The following is a 10,000-nucleotide window of genomic DNA, read 5'->3' as shown; positions in this document are numbered from 1 at the left end:
GTTTATAAAGAAGAGAGAAATGTGTAGAAATTGTGATTAGTAATGACTGGTTATGAGCTCGAATCCCATAGATGGGGTAAAGATGGGGATGTGGTGGTAGTGAGAGTGGTGGCAGGGGTGTGGTGGTGTTGGTAGTGGTGATGCTGACTGCTGTGGTAGAAAAATTGTGATTGTGGTGGTGTTTGGTGGTGAGTCTTATCTATTTGAAACTTCAGTCCGAAGCAACAGCTGGGCTGGAGAGGATTGTCAACTCTGGCAGATAAATAAAAGCTCTCGGCGTGTGTACATGTGTGTGTGTGATTGCATGTAACTGTGTGCGTGTGTGCGTGTGTGTGTGTGTGTGTGTGTACGAGTATACCTGTGTGTGTTTGTGTGTGTACGAGTATAGCTGTGTATGTGTGTGTGTATACCTGTGTATGTGTGTGTGTACGAGTATAGCTGTGTGTGTGTGTGTGTGTGTGTGTGTGTGTGTGTGTGTGTGTGTGTGTGTGTGTGTGTGTGTGTGTGTGTGTGTGTGTGTGTGTGTGTGTGTGTGTGTGTGTGTAGCTGTGTGTGTGTGTGTGTGTGTGTGTGTGTGTGTGTGTGTGTGTGTGTGTGTGTGTGTGTGTGTGTGTGTGTGTGTGTGTGTGTGTGTGTGTGTGTGTGTGTGTGTGTGTGTGTGTGTGTGTGTGTGTGTGTGTGTGTGTGGACTCGTAGCTATTATCCTTCCTGGTGGGAGTTCAGAGCTCATATATGGCCCGATATATAAGTAACGTTTTGACCTTATTTACACACACATCTTTTCCTTGCACTAGAGGGGCATTAACGGACTTTATCATTATTATTCAAAACCTTTGAAACCTAGCATGTCGCTCAAACTCGATGATTTATATTGTGTGCAAGAGAGAGAGAGAGAGAGAGAGAGAGAGAGAGAGAGAGAGAGAGAGAGAGAGAGAGAGAGAGAGAGAGAGAGAGAGAGAGAGAGAGAGAGAGAGAGAGAGGGGTAGAGAGATAGAGATAGAAAGAGAGAGGGGGGGAGGGGGAGGGGAGGGGGAGGGGAGGTGGAAGGGGTGATATTTACATTTAACCTTCTGGGAACTGTTGGGTGGGAGGGAGGGAGGGAGGGAGGGAGGGAGGGGGGATGAGGGATTATCACAAGGAGGAAATGAGGGGAGGGGAGGAGAGAAGGGAAGAGAATGAGGAAGAGGGTAACGGAAAGGGAGCAAAGGAAGGAGGGAGGAGACGACAGAAAGAGGAGGGAGGGAGGGAGAGAGGGAGAGAGGGAAGGAAGGAGGGAGAGGGAGAGGGAGAGGGAGGGAGGAGGAGGGGGTGTGTCCTTAACCTTAGACCTTCAATCCTGATTGACGCTTTCTTTCTCTCTCTAGGCGCACTCGGCATTTAACTCCAGACGATTTTATTCGGCTCAATTTCTTAAACGCCTTCACTACTATGACGGAGTTGAGGTACTTTGTTCTGGCTAATACCCCACGAATATGTGTGTGTATATATATATTTATATGTATTTATATATATATATATATATATATATATATATATATATACATGTATATATGTTTTATGGAAGAAAGTATACGCTGGACTCGACGTTCGTCAATTTATTCCGACGTTTCGAACCCTGAAGATGAACCCCGGACAGGGTTCGAAACTGGCTAATACCCCACGAATATGTGTATATATATATATATATATAAATATATATATATATATATATATATATATATATATATATATATATATACATATATATATGGAAGAAAGTATACGCTGGACTCGACGTTTGTCAATTTATTCCGACGTTTCGAACCCTGAAGATGAACCCCGGACCGAGTTCGAACCGTCGGAATAAATTGACGAACGTCGAGTCCAGCGTATACTTTCTTCCATAAAATGGTTCCTGGACTCCAGCTATTTTCGAACACACACACACACAACATATATATATATATATATATATATATATATATATATATATATATATATATATATATGCAAAGTAGACCACTTGGAAAAATAAACTAACGAAGCAGAGCGTTTTCGTATATTACGTCTTCAGTGCAGTGAAGATGTAATATACGAAAGTCCTCTGCCTCGTTCCTTTCTTTTTACAAGTGGTCTACTTTGCATTATTGAACACACGTACCCGTTTTCTTATTAGCATATACATGTATATATATATATATATATATATATATATATATATATATATATATACTGTACACATATATATATATATATACATATATATATATGTGTGTGTGTGTGTGTGTGTGTGTGTGTGTGTAAATAATAATAATAATAATAAAAGGTTTATTTTGATTGCAGTAGTACACTGACAATAATACATTACAAAAGCTGATTAAAAATATAAAACTTAGAGTATATACACGGTACAAGTTTACATGGAGTTCATTATGTGCACAATGGATGGGATGGCACTGTTTTTGTAGCGGTCAGTCCTTGGCGCTTTGATTGGTACGAGCCTATTTCTGTGTCTAGTGGCGTGGCGAGTTGGTGGAGCATCGGTGTGTGTGTGTGTGTGTGTGTGTGTGTGTGTGTGTGTGTGTGTGCGTATGTGTGTGTGTGTGCGTATGTGTGTGTGTGTGTGCGCGCGCGCGCGCGTCATTCGACCACACAATGATAGAGCAAAGATAAAAAACCGAGAGTATGACAATACCATACAGGCTGAAGAGGATAAAGTCATACACTAAAGCTCACTAAAAAAAATTAAAATAAAACGTATAAAAACGATTTTTTTTTTATAAATACAGAAACGTATCTGAAACGCAGTTTACAATCAGTGTGTAGTCTCAGCTATGATCTCTGGATTTGGAAACTGACGTAAGGGGATGGACACAAAGCTAAGGAATGCACAGAGGAGAATGGAGAGATTAATGCTGACTAAGACATACGACGAGGGAAGTTAAGAAAAATACGAATGGAGGAGGCTGTATGAGACCATATGGCCTAGACTAGGCAGTTCCATGTCCCTGTTATCCCTCTGCAAAAAGTTATCTCTCAAAATAACCCATTGTTTTAGCGCTCGCTACATCGTGGTTACTAAGTCTATCCAATTCGTTAACTACTCTGTTAGTAAACCAGTTCTTGATTAGTTCCTTCTTAACTCTAAGTTTAAGGAGAGGGAGCAGAGTTAAGTGAAAGATGTTGTAGAAGCGATTAAAAAGGGGAAATGGAATTGGGTTCAAGAATAGGCTATATCTCCTTATTCCCTAATTGTATGTGTACGTGTGTGTGTGTGTGTGTGTGTGTGTGTGTGTGTGTGTGTGTGTGTGTGTGTGTGTGTGTGTGTGTGTGTGTGTGCGTGCGTTTTCTGTCTCAGGAGGAAGAAAGAGGAGAATGATTGAAGGAAGAGACAGACGTCAACAAGAAATTCTCTGAGGGGAGATGAGACGGGAGAGAGGCAGAGGGAAGGGGGCTGGGGATATGGTATATACCATACAGGCTCAGGAAGGGAAAGAGGGGGAAAGGGGGGGAGAGGGGGAAAGGGGGGGAGAGGGGGAGGGGGAGAGGGGGAGAGGGGGGAGGGGGAGCATTGGCTTGCGTTCAACGTTTTTCATGCATGTCTGGAGAAGTCTACCAACAACAACAACAGGTGTGAATATTAATTACTAAAACTACCTGCTTGGACGCGGGTGCAGCACTCTCGCGGTGGTGTCAAAATGCATGTAAACACATAAACTAAGACAGCATCTCACACACACACACACACACACACACACACACACACACACACACACACACACACATTTAGTCTAGTCCTAGAATTACCTCAAATTGTACATTGTAAGTCTACTATTGCTGACTCAATAAACCTATTATTATTATTATTATTATTATTGTTGTTGTTGTTATCGTGCATACAGATGCACATATGGTACACAGTACACGGGAGTATGCAGACATATATACATATAAAAACGCACACACATTTAAGTTTCTTTATGTACAGTGTATGTGTGCGTACACACACAAACACACATTTGAAGCTAGGTCATGACGACTAACCAGTAGGAGACAGGACCCCACGAGTGTTACTTCTTTACTGTAACCTAGAATTAGGCAAAACACAAACACACACCACTTACTGTGTTACATGAATTTTCATAAGAGGGTGGACAAAACCTAACGATCACGGGTCCAGCACATGCTCCAAGACGGTGATAGTAAGTCCTCTTCTCCCCGCTCACACACACACACACACACACACACACACACACAGACCAGACGCACTCATAAACACCTCTTGTACACACATATGGGCACACCCACTCATACTTCTCTGTTGATACATATCTCTTAACAGATGAAACACCATTATTTCTAGCGTGTGTCTGATGATGATGATGATAATAATAACAATAATAATAATAATAATAATAATAATAGTAACAATAGTAATAATAATAATAGTAATAATAACAATAACAATAATAACAATAATACACATACCAAAGGCTTTTTCCCCCTTACACGGGGGGTAGCCAAAAAGAAAAAGGCATAGAAACCACTCCCACCCATTCCATTCCTTACACATTCCACTCCCCTCCACCCTCCCTCTTCTCTTGGCACCTCCTGGATGACGGGTCATCCCTGCATCCTGTCCACTGCCCTGGGTCAGATGCAGTGTCGCAAGACACTGCACATCCACAGCAAGGCCGCTTCATTAATTCGGCGATCCCCCCTCTCCGTCCCCCCATGCAGAAAAGGAGAAGACGGAGAGAAATCCCTTCGGGCTGCGTCAAATTATTTCTCATACACACTCCCTCACCCACCCATTCCCCTCCCACTCACCCTAATGCATCACATCATCATCCATACACAACCCTTCTCCATTCACCCCTGTCTTCTGTCCTCTCCCGTCCTTCCTCAACAGACATTCCTCTCTTTTCTTATGCCCCTTTTAACCCATCCATCCATCTCATCCTAAGACGCCCCCTCATATTCACTCCTTCCATCTCTGCCTTCCAATAATAATAATAAGTTTATTGAGTTAGCAGTGATACACAATGTACAATTTGAGCTAATTCCACGACTAGATTAAACTGAATTAATGATGTACACTGCTGACCGAATGGCGCTGTTCATGTCAGTCCTCATCACTCTAATGGGTACGAGTTTGTTGGTGTGCCTCGTACAGTGGCGTGTTATGTGTGTGGTGATTGGTTTGATGTTGAGACATCACTACGTTGTACTGGCGATGATACTAGAATGATATTAGTTGATACTAGTTTCTAGGATCGCACGCTGGCGTGCACGCCAGGGTCGCGCGCGTAGGCCCCTACTCAGGAGGAGCGAAGCCATAACATCATTAAATTCTTGTTGGGGAAAGGCTTTTCTTATCTGACCCCGCTGACGCAATGAAAGAGGCTCTGTTCAGTGAGGGCCTCATGTCTCCGGAGAGGCATGTCAGAATCCTGACTGTTATTGGTAAGCATTTTGCTATTGGTCAGCATATCATATACAGAAATGAACTTACCCAATCATAGATGATGAGAACGACTAAGATACAACTTGGAGGAGCTTACCCTTTCAGATATTTCGTCTTAGCTATCAAGAAGAGAGAAGTCTCAGTGAAAAACTAGTCTCTATGAGTCCGAGTCCAGTGGGCAAGTTGTGCCTATAATTAAGACTGCGACCCGGAGAACCATATATAAGGTCTGTATCTAAATATCTAAGTCCAGCCTCCCACACCCCGTACACTAACACTACTCAAATTCATTGCAAATTAAAGTAAAGGCATTAATAAAAGTCATATAAAAGGAGAGATGGTCTCATTCAAAACCACCATTCTAGATATATGCAAAAAGAATATTTTAATACAAACTTGTTCGTAACTTCCCCTGTTCTGGCCTCTCTACCACTGTACCTTAAAATATATAAACAGGGGAGTGGAACGTGTGTGTGTGTGTGTGTGTGTGTGTGTGTGTGTGTGTGTGTGTGTGTGTGTGTGTGTGTGTGTGTGTGTGTGTGTGTGTGTGTGTGTGCCCAACACATGTGGAGATACAAGCCCGCCCACCAGCAGACACTCTCGCCCCCTCTCCCCCTCCTCCATCGAGTGTCAAGGATGAAGGCCCGGCAGCCGAAGAAAGCCGGAATGCCTCCACAAAACCGGATAAATATCTGGTTTCTGCTCTTGTCCGTTAGGTTGCAAACCAAGATGGCGCCGGCGTAGGAGGCGGCGATGTCGACGATAAATGACGACGACGACGAGGAGGAGGAGGAGGAGGAGGAGGAGGACAAGGACAAGTAACTTAAGCAAGGTTGACGACAATACTACTTCTAATAATTATAATGATAATGATAATAATAATAATAATAATAATAATAATAATGATAATAATAAAAATAAATCGATCAACGACGATAACGATGACAATAACAACTACAATACCAACAAATTTGACGATAAAAACAATATAACAATAATAATAATGATATCAATCATTTATAATTAAAAAAAATACAAAAGAATCAAGTGTTTCCGTCCTTTTATATAAAATCATCTTTACTTAGCCATGATGAAATTTCTACACTTCCACATTACAATTGTATACCTAACTGAAAAAAAAAAATTAATCTTAGGAATCATGAATATCCGATCACTGGTATTTCGCAGCCTATAACCAGCGCTTCTATCTGAAGAGTGTGAGGGAGGGGCAAGTGGCCCTCAAGGGAAAAAAAAAAAAAAAAAAAAAAAAAAAAAAAAAAAAAAAAAAATCTATTTTCATGTTCTTTTTGTAGACCCAATTTCGTGGGAAACAGGTTAGATTTAGCACATTTATGCTAAATCTGGTCACCCTGGGTCACCCAGGGTGACATCCCCACCCCACCCCCTCTCACGAGAAACTAACGGCTGTTGTTCTTTGAGTGGGCGATTTTCTTCTTCTTCTTCTTCTTCTTTTTCCCTTTTTTCTTTTTTTTTCTTCCTTTTCTCCTTTTTCTTCCCTTCCTTTTTCTTTCTTCTTCTTCTCCCTCTTTTTCCTTTTTTTCTTCGTTTTCTCTTCCTTTTTCCTTTCTTTTCTTCTTCTTTTCCTTTTTTCTTCGTCTTCCTTTTCTTCTTCTTCTTCTTCCTTTTCTTCTTCTTTCTTTTCTTCTTCTTCCTCCTTTTTTCTTCTTCTTCCTTTTCTTCTTCTTTTTAATTTTCTTTTTCTTTTTAATTTTCTTCTTCTTCCTTTTCTTCTCCTTCTTCCTATTCTTCTCCTTTTCTCCTTCTTCCTATTCTTCTTTTTTTTTTTTTTCAACTTTGATCCATTGGACACTCGCTCATCTCCGTTAGATCAAGGTCCTTTTCCGTGTGTGTGTGTGTGTGTGTGTGTGTGTGTGTGTGTGTGTGTGTGTGTGTGTGTGTGTGTGTGTGTGTGTGCGTGTGTGTGTGTGCGTGAGTGTGCGCGCGCGCGTGTGTGTGCGTGTGTGTGTGTGCGTGTGTGTGTGCGTGCGTGTGTACGTACGTGCTCATTTACCTAATTGTAGTATACAGGAAAGGTGCAACGCGGCGCCTTAAGCTCTTGCCTCTTACCTCTCTAATTACCGCGTGGATTTTACCTAATCATAATATACAGGAAGGGAACAATACTCGTGGAGCCCCGGCTCCGAATACCATTCCAAGCTTCAAATTCATATACGTTTCCCACTTGGGCTATGTATACTTATTTTCAATTGTATTTACATATGTAAATTGGTCTGTACGTACATGTGCACACAAACGCACACACGATAGACAGTCATGCTTGTAAAGGCAAACAACAACAACAACAACAACAACAACAAGAACGACAGTGTCAACTTGGAGACCATTCTGATAGTGTGGGAGGAAGAACCGACGGGGGAACGGGGGAAGGGGGAGGAGGGGAGAGAGGGAGGGGGAGGGGGGAGGAGGAGTGGAGGGAGGGAGGGAGGGGGAAGGGGTACGAGGACGGGAGGGAGGGAGAGAAGAGGGAGGGGGAGGAGGGGAGGAGGAGGTGGGGAAAGGGAGGAGGAGTAGGGGAAAGGGAGGAGGAGTAGGGAAAAGGGAGGGGCAGGGGGAGGGGGGGGAGGGAAGGGAGGGAGGGAAGGGGGTAGGAGGAGGGGAGGAAGGGGGGAGGGGAGAAGGAGGAGGGAAAGGGGAGGAGGAGTAGGGGAAAGGGAGGGGGAGGGGAGAAAGGGAGGGAGAGGGGAGAAAGGGAGGGGGAGGAGGGAGGGGAAAAGGGCTGGAGGGGTGAAGGGGGAGGAGGAGAGGAGGGTGACCTCAAGGTCTTGCATGAAGTCCTGGACTCTCCAGGCTTTGATCATAAAAGAAACCTCCGTGCCTCTGGTCCGTGGGGGTGTCACTGGACGACACAAGGATCTTCCATGCACCACGTAATTTTAAAATATGATTTAATATTTTTTCTTTAAACTGAATTATTTTGTTTTTCAAATAAATTTGTTTCATGTAATCAAAATATCAATCAATATACTGTATACAGGTTACATATTTTTGGCTCTTTTAAAGATTTTCATTTGAATTAATGTAATGTGCATAGGTCCTTTTAAATTGTGGATTCCTGATTGTGGACCTTCCACTGAAAACGTTGCACTAGGCTCTCCATCACTAAAACAATCACTAACTATATATATATATATATATATATATATATATATATACATATATATATATATATATATACACATACATATTCATATAAGATAATACCTGATCCAAAACATTTGTGTTTGGCTCCATAAGATGACAGTCTACCACGTGACGTCATTCATGTGACGTCGGCGTCACACTCCCTGAGACTGAAACTCGAACAAAAACAATACTTCGCTCCCGGACTGCAGACTTCTTCCGAATGGACATCATGTAAACAATGTCAATATTATACACATAATTATATGCCTTGATATTATTCCAATATGCCCGAAAATAAATAGATAAATAAATAAATGCATAAATAAATGATCATGGCATCTGTTGTACAAAAAAAAAAAAAAAAAAAAAAAATACATATATACATATATATATATATATATATATATATATATATATATATATATATATAAGATACCGATTCATAATAAAAATGTAATTGTAGTTTATTGGAGCATAACAATCCAAATATTCCCCCAATTTGATCAAATAAATATTTTCCACGAGAAGTGGATCCACAAGTAGATTAAGTGGTTGCAGAGCACGAAGGTGGATGCCTAAAGAGGATCAGGTGGAGGTGGACCTGTTGGTGGACTTTGAGGAGTTGGGTGGGGAGGGAGGGAGGGGGGAATGCAATCGTGCACTTTTCAGGGTAAGTCTCTCTCTCTCTCTCTCTCTCTCTCTCTCTCTCTCTCTCTCTCTCTCACACACACATACACACACTCTTTCTCTCACTCTTTCTATTTCTCTCCCTCTCTCTTCCTATCCCCTCCCCCTCCCCTCCTCTTCCTCTCTCTCTCTCTCTCTCTCTCACACACACACACACACACACACACACACACACACTCTCTCTCTCTCTCTCTCTCTCCCACTTTTTCTATTTCTCTCCCTCTCTCTTCCTATCCCCTCCACCCACCCCTCCTCTCTCTCGCTCTCTCTCACACACTCTCCTTCTCTTTCTACTCCTCTCCCTCCCTTCCTCCCTTTCTCTCCCTGTGGGTGGAGTGTTTTTGGGAGGTGTCATAATACTTCACTGAAACTTAATCCAACTGGCTTAGACTTAATCTTGTTCTTTCAGGAGCGATAGTTTGCGAGCCCTGTGTATTGTTTCGCCTACACGTTTTGCAACCTACTCCTCTTTACAGATTTAATCATAGTTAAATTCAGACGATTTTATTCGCTTTGGACAGTGTGTGTGTGTGTGTGTGTGTGTGTGTGTGTGTGTGTGTGCGTGTGTGTGTGTACGCTTCTAACATTCCACATGTGCCACTTAAACACTGACTCCTTCCACTCCCTCTCATCATCCACCCGAGATTCCAGTCCACTCCCATTCCACCTGCACACTCTGAGTCCACCACCTTCACCCTCCAC

The 10,000-nt window shown here is 42.4% G+C and overlaps 1 protein-coding gene across 8 annotated transcripts in view; it reads right to left on the bottom strand.

Moving 5' to 3' along the window:
* Positions 1-10,000, bottom strand: part of LOC143035253 (echinoderm microtubule-associated protein-like 2) — a 223,588-nt gene that overhangs the window by 148,842 nt on the left and 64,746 nt on the right. The gene's annotated exons all lie outside the window — the stretch shown is intronic.

Source organism: Oratosquilla oratoria, chromosome 18 (genome assembly GCF_046742065.1).
Source record: "Oratosquilla oratoria isolate Oo_2021 chromosome 18, ASM4674206v1, whole genome shotgun sequence".
NCBI lineage: Eukaryota > Metazoa > Arthropoda > Malacostraca > Stomatopoda > Squillidae > Oratosquilla > Oratosquilla oratoria.
This window is presented reverse-complemented; position numbering and strand designations above follow the sequence as displayed.